Below are 15382 nucleotides of genomic sequence, written 5' to 3'. Positions count from 1 at the left end.
AAAAAAAAAAAAAATAAAAAAAAAAAAAAAAAGAGTCTGCCTGCAATGTGGAAGACTCAGGTTCAATCCCTGGGTCAGAAAGATCCCCTGGGGAAGGGAATGGCAACCCACTCCAGTATTCTTGCCTGGAGAATCCCAATGGACAGAGGAACCTGGCGGGCTACAGTTCATAGGGTCACAAAGAGTTGGACACGACTGAGTGACTAACACATGACTAACAAAATATATAGAGTTGTAATCTTCCAATTTGTACACTTTTATGTCTATATGTTATCTTCAAAAATTAGTGAAACAAAGTGGCTTAAATCTGTATTTCCCTAATGGCTAATTGAGAGTCCCTTGGACTGCAAGGAGATCCAACCAGTCCATCCTAAAGGAAATCAGTCCTGGGTGTTCATTGGAAGGACTGATGCTGAAACTGAAACTCCAATACTTTGGCCACCTCATGTGAAGAGCTGACTCATTGGAAAAGACCCTGATACTGGGAAAGATTGAGGGCAGAAGGCGAAGGGGATGACAGAGGATGAGAGGTTGGATGGCATCACCAACTCAATGGACATGGGTTTGGGTGGACTCCGGCAGTTGGTGATGGACAGGGAGGCCTGGTGTTCTGCGGTTCATGGGATGGCAAAGAGTCGGACACGACTGACTGCCTGAACTGAATTGAATGATCTCAAGCATCTTTTATATGCTTATATGACATCCATATACCTTTGGTGAACTATCTCATGTCTTTTTTCCATGTTCAATTTGAATTGTTTACTTTTATAATATTTAGTTTTGAGAGTGCTTTATACAGTCTACATACTAGACATTTAATCAGAAATACAGTTGAAAATATTGTCTTTTACTCAATGGCTTGTCTTTTTATGCACTTATCTGTGTCTTCCACAGAGCAAAATTTTAAGTTTGACAAAGTCCAATTTTCAATTTTTCCTTTTATGGACTGTACGTTTTGTCTTAAGTTTAAAGATTTTCTCCTACACTTATTTTCTAAAAGATTCATTGCTTTTACATTTTTATTAAGTCTTAGATTATTTTGAATTAAATTCTGTGTAAACTGTGAAACTTTTTTTGCATATGGATATCTACTGCCTCCAGAATAATTTGTTAAAAAGACTATCTTTCCTCTATTAAGGTGCTTTTGCACATTGTCAGATATCTGATGAGCATACTTGTATGAGTCTATTTCTAGGGTCTCTGTTTCAATGATCTTTGGGTTTATTATCTCTCAGCACACACAGGCTTAATTAATATAGTAAGTCTTGAACATTGATATTCTTTTTCAAAATTGTTTTATCAGTTCCAGTTAATTTGTATTCCAATGTATATTTTAGAATAATATTGTCTTTGCCTACAAAAAGCCTTGAGCTTTCCTGGTGGCTCAGTCAGTAAATAATCCACCTGCAATGCAGGAAATCTGGGTTTGATCCCTGGGTCAGGAAGATCAACTGGAGAAGGAAATGGCAACCCACTCCAATATTTTTGTCTGGAAAATTCCATGGACAGAGGAGCCTGGAGGACTATAGTCTATGGAGTCGTAGGAGTCAGACAAGATTTAGTGACTAAACCACCACCACCATAAAAAGGGTGACTATGATTTTGATAGAAATTGCATCTATCTATGCATATTTTTTTATGATAGAAATTACATCTATGCATATAAATTTAAGGAAAATTGGCATCTTTACTATGTTTTCTTCTATTCCATGAATATAGTATGTTGGTCTATTTATTTAGAGAGGTATACTTTGATGTTTTTTTTTTTTTTTCCATCAGTATTCTTCAGTTTTCCTCATCTTACTGCAGTCCATGTTTTGTTAGACTTACATATAAGTATTCCAATATATCCTCTGCATGGATCACAACCTTATAGCAGTGAAGGGGTTTGCATAACTCAATGAAGCTTTGAGACATGCCAAGAAGGGCCAACAAAGATGGACAGGTTATAGCTGAGAGTTCTGACAAAATGTGGTCCACTGGAGAAGGGAATGGTAACCAACTTTAGTATTCTTACCTGGAAAACTCCATTAACAGTATGAAAAGGCAACAAGATATGAGGCTGGAAGACGAGCCCCACAGGTCAGTAAGATGTCTAATATGTAACTGGGGAAGAACAGAGGGCAACTACAAATAGCTCCAGAGGGAAAGAAGTAGCAGTGCCAAAGTGGGAATGATGCTCATCTGTGGATGCATCTTGTGGTGAAAATCAAAAGCTGTAAAGAGTCCTAAATGTAGTACTTGGATGCAATGTCAAAAATGACAGAATGATCTCTGTTCATTTCCAAGGCAAACCATTCAGTATCACAGTAATCCAAGTCTATGCCAGACCAGTAATGCTGAAGAAGCTGAAGTTGAACAGTTCTATGAAGACCTACAAGACCTAGAATTAACACCCAGAAAAATGTTCTTTTCATCATAGGGATGGAATGCAAAAGTGGGAAGTCAAGAGACACCTGGAGTATGGGCAAATTTGGCCTTGGAGTACAAAATGAACAAGAACAAAGGCTAACAGAGTTTTTCCAAGTGAATGCACTGGTCATAGTATGCACCACCTTCCTGCAACACAAGAGAAGACTCTACACATGGACATCACCAGATGGTCAATACTGAAATCAGATTGATTATATTCTTTGCAGCCAAACATGGAGAAGCTATATACAGTCAGCAAAAGCAAGACTGGGAGCTGACTGTGGCTTAGATCATGAACTCCTTATTGCTAAATTCAGACTGAAATTGAAGAAAGTAGAGAAAACCACTAGACTATTCAGGTATGACATAAATCAAATTCCTTACAATTATACAGTGGAGGTGACAAATAGATTGAAGAGATTAGATCTAATAACCAGAGTGCCTGAAGAACTATGGATGGAAGTACATGACATTACAGGAGGCAGTGATCAAGACCATCCCCAGGAAAAAGAAATGCAAAAAGGCAAAATAGTTGTCTGAGGAGGTCTTACAAATAGCTGTGAAAAGAAGAGAAGTGAAAGGCAAAGGAGGAAAGGAAAGATACACCCATTTGAATGCAGAGTTCCAAACAATAGCAAGGAGATATAAGAAAGTCTTCCTCAGTGATCAACGCAAATAATAGAGGAAAACAATAGAATGGGAAATACTAGAGATCTGTTCAAGAAAATTGGAGATACTGAGGGAACATTTCATGCAAAGATGGGCACAATAAAGGAGACAAATGGTATAGACCTTACAGAAGCAGAAGATATTAAGAAGATACACAGAAGAACTATACAAAAAAAGATCTTCATGACCTAGATAATCACAATGGTATGATCTCTCACCTTGAGCCAGACATCCTGGAATGGAAAGTCAAGTGGGCCTTAAGAAGCATCACTGTGAACAAAGCTAGTGGAGGTAATGGAATTCCAGTTGACCTATTTCAAATCCTAAAAGATGATGCTGTGAAAGTGCTGCACTCAATATGCAAGCAAATTTGGAAAACTCAGCAGTGGCCATGGGACTGGGAAAGGTCAGTTTTCATTCCAATCCCAAAGAAAGGCAATGCCAAAGAATGCTCAAACTACCACACAATTGCACTCATCTCACACAGTAGCAAAGTAATGCTCAAAATTCTCTAAGCCAGGCTTCAACAGTTGGTGAACCGTGAACTTCCGGATGTTCAGGCTGGTTTTAGAAAAGGCAGAGGAACCAGAGATCAAATCGCCAACATCCTTTGGATCACTGAGAAAGAAAGTGAGTTCAAGAGAAACATTTACTTCTGCTTTATTGAATACCCCAAAGCCTTTGACTGTGAAGATCAAAACAAACTGGAAAATTCTTCAAGAGATGAGAATACCAGACCACCTGACCTGCCTTCTGAGAAATCTGTATGCAGGTCAGGAAGCAACAGTTAGAACTGGACATGGAACAACAGACTGCTTCCAAACTGGGAAAGGAGTACATCATGGATATATATTGTCATCCTGCTTATTTAACTTATATACAGAATACATCATGAAAAATGTTGGGCTGGATGAAGCACAAGCTGGAATCAAGATTGCTGGGAGAAATATCAATAACCTCACATATGCAGATGACACCACCCTTATAGCAGGAGGTGAAGAAGAACTAAAGAGCCTCTTGATGAAAGTGAAAGAGGAGAGTGAAAAAGTTGGCTTAAAGCTCAACATTCAGAAAATGAAGACCACGGCATCTGGTCCCATCACTTCATGGCAGATAGATGGGGAAACAATGGAAACAGTGATAGACTTTATTTTGTTGGGTTTCAAAATCACGCAGATGGTGACTGCAGCCATGAAATTAAAAGATATTTGCTTCTTGGAAGTAAAGTTATGACCTAGACAGCATATTAAAAAACAGAGACATTACTTTACCAACAAAGTTCCATCTTATCAAAGCTACTGTTTTTCCAGTAATCATGTATGGATATGAGAGTAGGACTGTAAAGAAAGCTGAGCGCCAAAGAATTTATGCTTTTGAAGTGTGGTGTTAGAGAAGACTCTTGAGAGTCCCTTGGACTGCAGGGAGATTGAAGCAGTTCATCCTAAAGGAAATCAATCCTGAATATTCATTGGAAAGACTGATGCTGAAGCTGAAACTCCAATACTTTGGCCACCTGATGTGAAGAACTGACTCATTTGAAAAGACACTGATGCTGGGAAAGATGGAAGGCAGGAGAAGAAGTGGATGACAGAGGATGAGATGATTGGATGGCATCACCAACTCAATGGACACGAGTCTGAGTAAACTCCAGTAGTTGGTGATGGACAGGGAAGCCTGGCATGCTGCAGTCCATGGGGTCGCAAAGAGTCAGACATGACTGAGTGACTGAGCTGAACTGAACTGATTATATCTACTACGGTGGGCAAGAATCCCTAAAAAGAGATGGAGTACCCCTCATAGGCAATAAAAGAGTCTGAAATGCAGTACTTGTGTTCCATCCTAAAAATGACAATATGATCTTGTTTCATTTCCAAAGCAAACCATTTAAAATCACAGTAATCCAAGTCTATGCCTCAAGTGATTCTGAAGACACTGAAATTGAACAGTTCTATGGAGGGAAAAGGCTAAAAGATTTTTGCCAAGAGAACACACTGCTCATAGCAAATACCTTCTTCCAACAACACAAGAGATGACTCTATACATGGGCATCACCAGATGGTCAATATTGAAATCAGATTGATTATATTCTTTGTAACTGACAGAGAAACCCTATACAGTAAGCTAAAACACGACTGAGAGCTGACTGTGGCTCAGATCATGAGCTCCTTTTTAAAAATTCAGGCTTAAATTGAAGAAAGTAAGGAAAACCACTAGGACATTCAGGTGTTACCTAAATCAAATCCTGAATGATTATAAAGTGAAGGTGATGAACAGATTCAAGAGATTAGGTATGGTAGACAGAGTGTCTGAAAAACTATGGATGGAAGTTCATAACATGGTATAGGAGGCAATAGTCAAAACCATCCCAATGGAAAAGAAATACAAGAACAGAAATATCAACAACCTCAGATGGCATCACTCCAATGACAGAAAGTGAAGAGAAACAAAATCGTCTCTTGATGAGGGTGAAAGAAGACAGTGAAAAAGCTGGCTTGAAACTCAATTTTCAAAAAACTAACATCATGGAATCTGGCCCCATCACTTCATGGCAAGTAGAAGGGGAAAAAATGGAAATAGTAACAGATTTTCTTTTCTTCTTTGCAAAATCACTATGGATGGTGACCACAGCCATGAAATTAAAAGACACTTGCTCCTTGCCTAGAAAGCTATGGCAAACCTACACAGTGTATTAAAAGCATAAACATCACTTGACTCACAAAGGTCCATATAATCAAATTTATGATTTGTAAAGGACCAGTAGTCATTATAAATTTATAAATGACCAGTAGTCATGTATGAATGTGACAATTGGACCATAAAGAAGGCTGAGCAATGAAGAACTGATGCTTTCACATTGTGGTGCTAAAGAAGACTCATGAGAGTCCCTTGTTCTGCAAGATCAAACCAGTAAATCCTAAAGAAAACCAACACTGAATATTAATTGGGAGGATTGTTGCTGAAACTGAATCTCCAATACTTTGGCCACTTGATGCAAAGAGGCAGCTCATTGGAAAAGAGTTAAACAGAAGATATTAAGAAAAGGTGGCAAGAATACACAGAACTAGACAGAAAAATATTAAAGACCCAGATAACCATGATGGTGGTATCACTCATCTAGAGCCACATATCCTGGAGTGCAAAGTCAAGCGGGCCTTAGGAAGCATCACTAAAAACAAAGCTAGTGGAGGTGATGGAATTCCAATTGGGCTATTTCAAATCCTGAAAGACGATGCTGTGAAAGGGCTGCACTCAAGATGCCAACAAATTTGGAAAATTCAGCAGTGGCCACAGGACTGGAAAAGATCAGTTTTTATTCCAGTCTCTAAGAAAGGCAGTGCCGAAGAATGTTCAAACTACTGCACAATAGCTCTAATTTCACATGCTAGCAAAGTAATGCTCAAAATCCCCCAAGCTAGGCTCCAACAGTATGTGAACCAAGAATTTCCAGATGTTCAAGCTGGGTTTAGAAAAAGCAGAGGAACCAGAGATAAAACTGCCAACATCTATTGGATCATAGAAAAAACAAGAAAATTCCAGAAAAAAACTGATACTTCTGCTCATTGACTATGCTAAAGCCTTTGATTATGTGGATCACAGCAAACTATGGAAAATTTTTAAAGAGATGGGAATACTAGACCACCTTACCAGTCCCCTGAGAAACCTGTATGCAGTTCAAGAAACAACATTGAGAACTGAACATGGAACAATGGACTAGTTCAGAATTGGGAAGGGAGTACAGCAAGGCTGTATATTGTCACCCTGCTTATTTAATTTATATGCAAATATATCATGCAAAATGCAACTGGATGAAGCACAAGTTGGGATCAAGATTGCTGGGAAAAATATCAATAACCTCAGATATACAGATGACACCACTCTTATGGAAGAAAGTAAAGAATAACTAAAAAGCCCCTTGATGAAGGTGAAAGAGGAGAATAAAAAAGCTGGCTTAAAACTCAACGTTCAAAAAACTAAGATCATGGCATTCAGTCCTATCACTTTATGGCAAATGGATGGGGAAACAATGGGAACAGTGACAGACTTTATTTTCTTGGGCTCTAAAATCAATGAAGATGGTGATTGCAGCATCATTTGGCTGACAAAGGTCCATTTAGTCAAAGATATGGTTTTTCCAGTAGTCATGTATAGATATGAGAGTTGGGCCATACAGAAGGCTGAGCTCGAAGAATTGAAGCCTCCAAACTGTGGTTTTGGAGAAGACTCTTGAGAGTCCCTTGGACAGCAAGGGATTAAACCAATAAATTTGAAATGATATCAACCCTGACTGTTCATTGGAAGGACTGATACTGAAGCTCCAATACTTTGGCCACCTGATAAGAGCCAAGACATTGGAAAAGATCATGATGTTGGGAAAGATAAATGGCAGGGCAGAAGGGGACAACAGAGGATGAGATGTTTGAGCAAGTTCCAGGAGATGAAGGATAGGGAAGACTGGCATGCTGCAATCCATGGGGTCGCAAAGAGTTGGACACACTGAGCAACTGAACTTAACTAGTGAGGTCATACATTTAAGAAGGAAATAGTAAGTGAGGAATAAGAAATTTGAATGAAACTAGAGTCAAAGAATTCTGACTATGAAATGTTGGATGAAAATAGACTTGCAGTAAGAAAACATAGTTTGAAAAGTGTTTTTGATAAAAACATTTTATAGATTTCTCTATATTAATGCATACTTTGAATCTGGTGTTAATATGGAAAGTAAATGCTACCTTGGATATTTTAAGGTTGAAATTATAAAAATAAAACAGTACTGCCTGGTTACCCTGTTATATCAACTTGACACTCAATATCTCACTATCCACATAATTAAAAGGTAATAAGACTTATATGGAGAAAAGTTATATAATATAATCACAACCACTCACTTACTGTGTGGCTATATCAATACCTATTGTAGACTCCAGAACACATAACGGGCTCAATAAATGTATGTTAAATGTAGAAAGAATGTCAGAGGGAAAAAAAAAAAAAAGATGTTTCTTATTGTAAAGTCCATGCCTTTTCTCCTTTGGCATATTTTGTGTTATGATTAAATCTTCTTATAAGGGAAATAGCCTCCCCAAGTATTCAATAACATAAAGCATATTTTAAAAAATTAAGACCAATACTTTTTTCTAAGCCATGTTGACCCCCAAGATATGCTAATATGAAGAACAGACATTCTGAAATCAAATTTTTACATGCATATTTCCTTATATCATCAGTTAATCTTCAGGTTAAATTTTATACCATAAGCTTTAATGTATACACTCAAGGATGATTGTGTGAACCCCGTGTCCATCCTAGAGCTAATCAACTAGTCTAGATTTAGATTAACAGTTTGCAAAAAGAAGAAAGCTTGGGTTACAACAGCTCATCATTGCTCATTAAATAGCATAATGAATATTTGTGTTTATGATGACTAAAAAAAGTAAAAGATAATCAGTTTTATGTTCCTATGTATCATCTGATCCTTTTTCGTCTTGTATAACTCACATGGCTATTTCATATTAGATTATACTTTATAATCTTAAGATTATAACTAGTACGTAATTTAATTAACTATAACTAGGTCATCTCATTTAACTCTCATTCCTTTGACATTTTCTGGGCTCATAGTCTTTTGGAATTATCTTAGTTTTTCAGGCCATTAGATATCTATGGATCCATTACAGAAGTTTCAAAAACCATTACCTTTAAATTATCTCTTTAATATCATCTCTGAAGCTCAAAATTTTTAGTTTTCAAATATTTCTTTCTTTAAGATATTCCAGTATAGACGTTGACCTATTTAGTTTGAGCATAAGGAATGTTTATTTCTCTAAACTTTGAATAAATTCATAAAAAATAGTCTCAATATATTCTAGAATAAGTGGTTAAAAATGCAGTGAAGTTCACCATTTGATAGTATCTGCATTCCCATGCCCAAGTAGTGCTCACTCCCTCCTGATTTGATTATTCCTCCCTAAAAATCACTGGACAAAATCTTCATAAAATATTGGCTCCACAATGTGCCTTATTGAAGGAATGTGAATCTTATTAAAAGCAATAACCTTATCATGGTTCAGCTTCCCTTTCCTCAAATTCAGCCCTGAGTGCTTTCTTTTGGTAACCCCAAGCTTTATGATTTTAACAGAAACAATATACCTGTCCTCCTCCCAATGCATAATGATGGAGTCCCAATGCAAAATGATGGAGTCCCACGCACAATTCTTTCAGTCTAGTCTTTATATAATTTACGAAAGGCTGATAGGAAAACTCTGTACTACAGAACCTGATATTGATGCTTACTTTTTTTACATACATTAAGCTGAAAAGTATAAGATGTTGCAGGATTGTAGTAAAGGTAAATTCTCTAGAGTTGAGCAGACTCTGCTAAAAGACTTGGTTTGCCATTTTAATGCTTTTCATAAGAAAATGTTATCAGAGTTCACTCACCTGCTGCTGCTACTGCTGCTAAGTCTCTTTAGTCGTGTCTGACTCTGTGCGACCCCACAGACGGCAGCCCAGCAGGCTTCCCCATCCCTGGGATTCTCCAGGCAAGAACACTGGACTGGGCTGCCATTTTCTTCTCCAATACATGAAAGTGAAAACTGAAAGTGAAGTCGCTCAGTCGAGTCCGACTCTTAGCGACCGCATGGACTGCAGCCTACAGGCTCCTCCATCCATGGGATTTTCCAGGCAAGAGTACTGGAGTGGAGTGCCATTGCCTTCTCTGTCACACACATCTATCTTGTTGCAAAGCAATTTATCATTCAGTCTGTTAGCTTTAAACAAGTGAGCACACAACTGCACCTTGATCCAAAGGAGTACTCCATGTACCTTGATGCATTTACAGTTAGTTTCACATCTGTTACTTTAACTCACTAACATTGATATTAATTCAATCTCACACAATTTACAATTCATGGTGTCCTTGAGTTACTCCTTACTGAAATGTTAGTAGAGCTATGTTTTCTTCTTTATTCTTAATTTGGTAATATCGGTTTTGCTGCTCTAAATTACTCTGTAGCCATTTCAGAAAGTGCCTGTTACTCTGCATAGCCACATACCTCCTACTATGCTTCTCACCCATGCAGCTGAACATGGTGACAGAAAAAAACACAAAACAACACTAACTTGTGTCAGTTTAAATTTATAAACCCATGAAAAATCTCAATTATGTTCAGAAGTCAGACTGTATTTATCTAATCCATTCACTCTACCACTTTCCTAAATGACTGTCCCAAACATTATTATTTGTCTCCTAAAATCTCAACCACATCTTTCCTACTCTTCATTTTAATTTATGTATCAATACTTGCTTCCTAATTATTAAGAAAATTATACATAAAGAGAATTTACAGATGGTCATCACCACATCCACCTAACTACCAGCACCTCTCCTCATAATTTATGTTTCTTAACTGTTCTCATAAATTTTGTGTGCCAATTCTTGCCCATGTGTTACTGATCCCATTTTCATTCAGCTACTCAAAGATATTGTTTTGGTACTTTGTTCCTCTCTTTCCTTTGCCATCATTTCTTCTTTACTGAATTATACCCATCAGTTTACAGGCATTCTGTTGTTTCTTCCATTTAAAAAAAAAAGGCACACTTAAAGATATGATTAGAAAATGATTTTCAAATCAATAGATGTGGACATAAATTCTAGCTCATGCATTTACTAGTAGATGACTTCAGGCAGATTATTTAATTTTTTCAAGATTGAGTCTTTTCCTAAAAAGAAAGAAAGTGAAGTCACTCAGTTGTGTCTGACTCTTTGCAACACCATGGACTGTAGCATACCAAGCTCCTCCATCGATGGGATTTTCCAGGCAAGAATACTGGAGTGGCTTGCCATTTCCTTCTCCAGGAGATCTTCCTGACACAGGGATTGAATCCAGGTCTCCCTCATTGTAGGCAGACACTTGACCATAGGCGGATGGCAATTCTTATCTTACAAAATTGTTGTGGTATTGAAATGCGATCATATAAAAAGTGCCTTTTATAGCATTGGGCACCAAGATGTTTAATAATTTGATCGATGATACTGTTTCTGTGGGGGGAGAAAGACACACGTTCTTAAATCTCAATTTTCTACTAGCTATCAACTTTTCCTTCTCTACTTCCTGCAAATTTCCATGCTATGATATATTTTCACTATTTTCAGTTTTTTTTTTTCTTATTTGTCTCTGAAACCCAAAGTAATTATGTTTTTCCTATAAGACTCCACTAAAACAGCTCTTTTAAAATCTCTAATGTCCTTATTGCTAAAAACAGCTTTGCCAATGTCACCAATGTCTCTTATTTTGTTAAAAATATGGATAAATTCTCATTTGACATATTCCTTCTATCCTTATGGGCTTCCCTGATAGCTCAATTGGTAAAGAATCCACCTGCAATGCAGGAGACCCTGGTTTGATTCCTGGGTCAGGAAGATCCCCTGAAGAAGGGATAGGTTACCCACTCCAGTATTCTTGGGCTTCCCTTGTGACTCAGATGGTAAAGAATCTGCCTGCAATACAAGAGATCTGGGATTAATCCCTGGGTTGAAAAGATCCCCTGGTGAAGAGAAAGGCTACCCACTCCAATATTCTGGCCTGGAGAATTCCATGGACTGTATAGTCATGGGGTTGCAAAGAGTTGGACACAACTGAGCCATTTTCACTTTTACATCTTTAAGTATTTTTCTTAATTTGTCCTTTAAGTGCTTACAACTATCAGTTACACATGGCACAGTGGCAAAGGGAAGCTATTTATCTTAGAGTAATTATATTTTTACATACATCTTACTTCCTTTTTTGAGCAGATAGTGGTAGGTGCCATAATAAAAAGATTGTTTTTGAATGTCACCCTCCGAAGGCAATGGCACTCCACTCCAGTACCCTTGCCTGGAAAATCCCATGGATGGAGGAGCCTCGTAGGCTGCAGTCCATGGGTCGCTAGGAGTCGGACACGACTGAATGACTTCACTTTCATTTTTCACTGTCATGCATTGGAGGAGGAAATGGCAACCCACTCCAGTGTTCTTGCCTGGAGAATCCCAGGGATGGTGGAGCCTGGTGGACTGCCGTCTGTGGGGTCGCACAGAGTCAGACACGACTGAAGTGACTTAGCAGTAGCAGCAAAAGGCCAATTTGTATTAGTTGAAGTAAGACACCTCACCTTGATACCTCTCCTTCTTCACAGGCTACTCCTTCTCAATCTACCTTGAGAGTTTCTTCACTTCTCTCCAATCTGTTAATATCGGATTATTCTAGGGCTTAGTCTAGTCTCTTTTGCATTTATTCACTTTAAACACCATATGACAGATAATACTATGTTATATCTGCAGTCCAAACTTTTCTTTCAAAATCCAAACATCTATATACAACTGCCTACTATATTTCCAGTTGTGTTTCTGTTCTAAGAGAGTTGATCCTTATACAGCATCAGTTTGAAATGAGCATGTCTACTTCTATGCAGGCTTTTTCATAAACTTGTATCACACAATCCATGATGGGTTGAATCTGAGAATGCAGAACTGCAGATAAGGTTATAGGACAGATTATGTGTGGAATTTTGACTGTGCTAGGGGTCAATGCCTCATCCTCCATTATTCAAGGGTCAACTGTCTATATGTCTAATATAACATGCTTAACATATAACTCCTGGGCTTCTATACCACCCAGACTTGATTCCTTTAGTCCTCCCAACCACAGCTGATGATGGCAACTACAACTCAGGCCAAAAACATTCTATCAACTTCCACTCATTTATTTTTGTTCACTCATGCCACACACAACCTGTGAGGAAATATCCAATGTGAAATGAAAATATCTCCTGCCATGTTGATAAACAAGTAATGTCACAGGCAACAGTGATTTCAGGTCTCCAAATGTGAATGAGGGCTCCCAAAACTTCTATCCAGTGGATGCTGCCACTCTCCATGGTGATTGCTGAGGAGCTGGGGGGATGCAAGAAGCAAGATGAGCAAGGAAATGGTACTGGCCCTAGAGAACTGAGGTGCATATGAAAGGAATGAATTCAGTGAGTCCAGAGCCTTACATCTTCCCCTACATAGAATACTAAATTGCTTAACTTGATACCTCATCTTTGATGTTCAGACTGCCTGCTCCCTGTTACAAACTTGTACATAGCCTGACTTCCCCTCCTGCCTCCTTAGAGCAGTTTTCTCAGAGCTACTGAGATGCTGCCTCCTGGGCTCAGAGTCTTAAGCATTCCCACCAAATAAAATAACTCTCTACTTTCATGTTGTGATTATACCAGAATAAATCCAAAATCCATTGTTGTTCCCTTCTTTATTTATAAACACCACCTGATCCAAGTCCACAATGCCTCTTATCTGGATTTGATCATTATCTAACTAATCTCCATGTTTCCCTCCCTTGATTTCTAATGTCTGTTCTCAGCCTAGAAAGCAGAGAGATTAAACTAGATTATATCTGTATATAGATTTCCCTGGTGGCTCAGACAGTAAAGCTTCTGCCTACAACGTGGGAGGCCTGGGTTTGATCCTTGGGTAATTCCAATCTTTCCAATCCATAGATAACTAATGAGAACCAATTATATAGCACAGGAAGCTCTACTCAATGCTCTGTGGTGACCTAAATGGGAAGGAAATCCAGAGAAGAGGGGATTTATGTACACATGTGGCTGATTCCACTTTGCTGTACAGTAGAAGTCCAACATTTTCTGATTCTCAGAAGCTCCTATCAATCCCTTTATTGGTCCTGAAGTGCAAAATCCATTTACTTGGGGGAGTGAGATAGTGTATAGAATGCTAGATACTTTAGAATGATATCAGAGGTCTGTTTTTTCCAGGGCAGAGAGCGTGAGAAGCAGACATACTTTTTAATTCTCTTTAGGTGAGTCTTCACAAGGGAAAAAAGTCAAATAAACCAACGCAGGGGAAAAATACCATTCAATCCCTGGGTTGGGAAGATGCCCTGGAGAAGAAAATGGCAACCCACTATTGGAATATTCCCAGTATTCTTGCCTGGGAAATCCCATGGACAGAGGAGTCTGGCAGAATATGGTCCATGAGGTTGCAAAGAGTGGGACACGACTTAGAGCCTGAACATGCATGTACCGTATGTTCAAGGCTGGCAACAGAGGTCAGAAAATTTTCAGTTTCTCTACTTGTATTTAGCTACACTTGCATAGCACAGCCTTCCCACCTGGAAGAATCTGGTTTTTGATACCACTTCAATTGTCCTAGCTATAGAGGCTCTATGGATCAGAACATCAGCCTCGATAAGTTTTTCTAATGATTTTACGGCTTTTTGTTATTATAAAAGTAATAAATGAGTATAAATGTAAAACTTGGAGAATAAAAGTAGTATAAAGAAGAAAAAAAAAAAAAAAAGAAAGTGAAATCGCTCAGTCATGTCCAACTCTTTGCGACCCCATGGACTATAGCCTACCAGGTTCCTCTGTCCATGGGATTTTCCAGGCAAGAATACTGGAGTGGGTTGTCATTTCCTTCTCTAGGAGATCTTCTCAACCCAGGGATTGAACTCAGGTCTCCCGTATTGTAGGCAGACACTTTACTGTCTGAGCCACCAGGGAAGTCCAATACAGTACAGTAGAAACTAACACACTATTGTAAAACAACTATTTTCAATAAAAAACAATAAACAAACAAAAACTAGATCATATCTGTCTTCTGATAAAACTCTGCCCGGATCTCCATATTACTAAAGTAAATGGAAAATTCTTATAGTGATCTCTGCTAAATCCTACTTAATCTGACACTTGATTTCCTTTCCAACATCTGCATTGACCTTCATCCACTTTTTTGTTTCACTCCAGTTGTTGGCCAGCATGAACCAGGATTGTTGCTACCTCAGGGACATTGTGCAGGTAGTTCCTTCTGACCATTTTTTGCCCAAATATCTGCAGAGCTAACTCCCTTTGTAGGAATCAGACATTTTGAAAAGCTAGAATATTGCCTTTTCAATAAAAATTAAATGTAGTATAATTTCAAAGTAGAAATTTCCCTCATGCACCTTTTCTAGTAATCCCTCCATGCCAGAGGTAACTCCTTTTCTGATTTTTGTCGTCACAGATTACCTTTGTTTCTGAATATCACATAAGTGAAATTTAGCTAGAAACTCTTTTTTCTTGGCTTTTTTCCCCTTTATTTATACAGTTCAGTTCAGTAGCTCAGTTGTGTCTGACTCTGCGACCCCATGAATCGCAGCACGCCAGGCCTCCCTGTCCATCACCAACTCCCAGAGTTCACCCAGACTCACGTCCATCGAGTCAGTGATGCCATCCAGCCATCTCATCCTCTGTCGTCCCCTTCTCCTCCTGC

The sequence above is a fragment of the Bison bison genome, unplaced genomic scaffold, assembly GCF_000754665.1.
Source record: "Bison bison bison isolate TAMUID 2011002044 unplaced genomic scaffold, Bison_UMD1.0 scf7180017864471, whole genome shotgun sequence".
Classification (NCBI taxonomy): domain Eukaryota; kingdom Metazoa; phylum Chordata; class Mammalia; order Artiodactyla; family Bovidae; genus Bison; species Bison bison.
The sequence above is the reverse complement of the archived record's forward strand: the minus strand, read 5'-3'. Positions refer to the sequence as shown.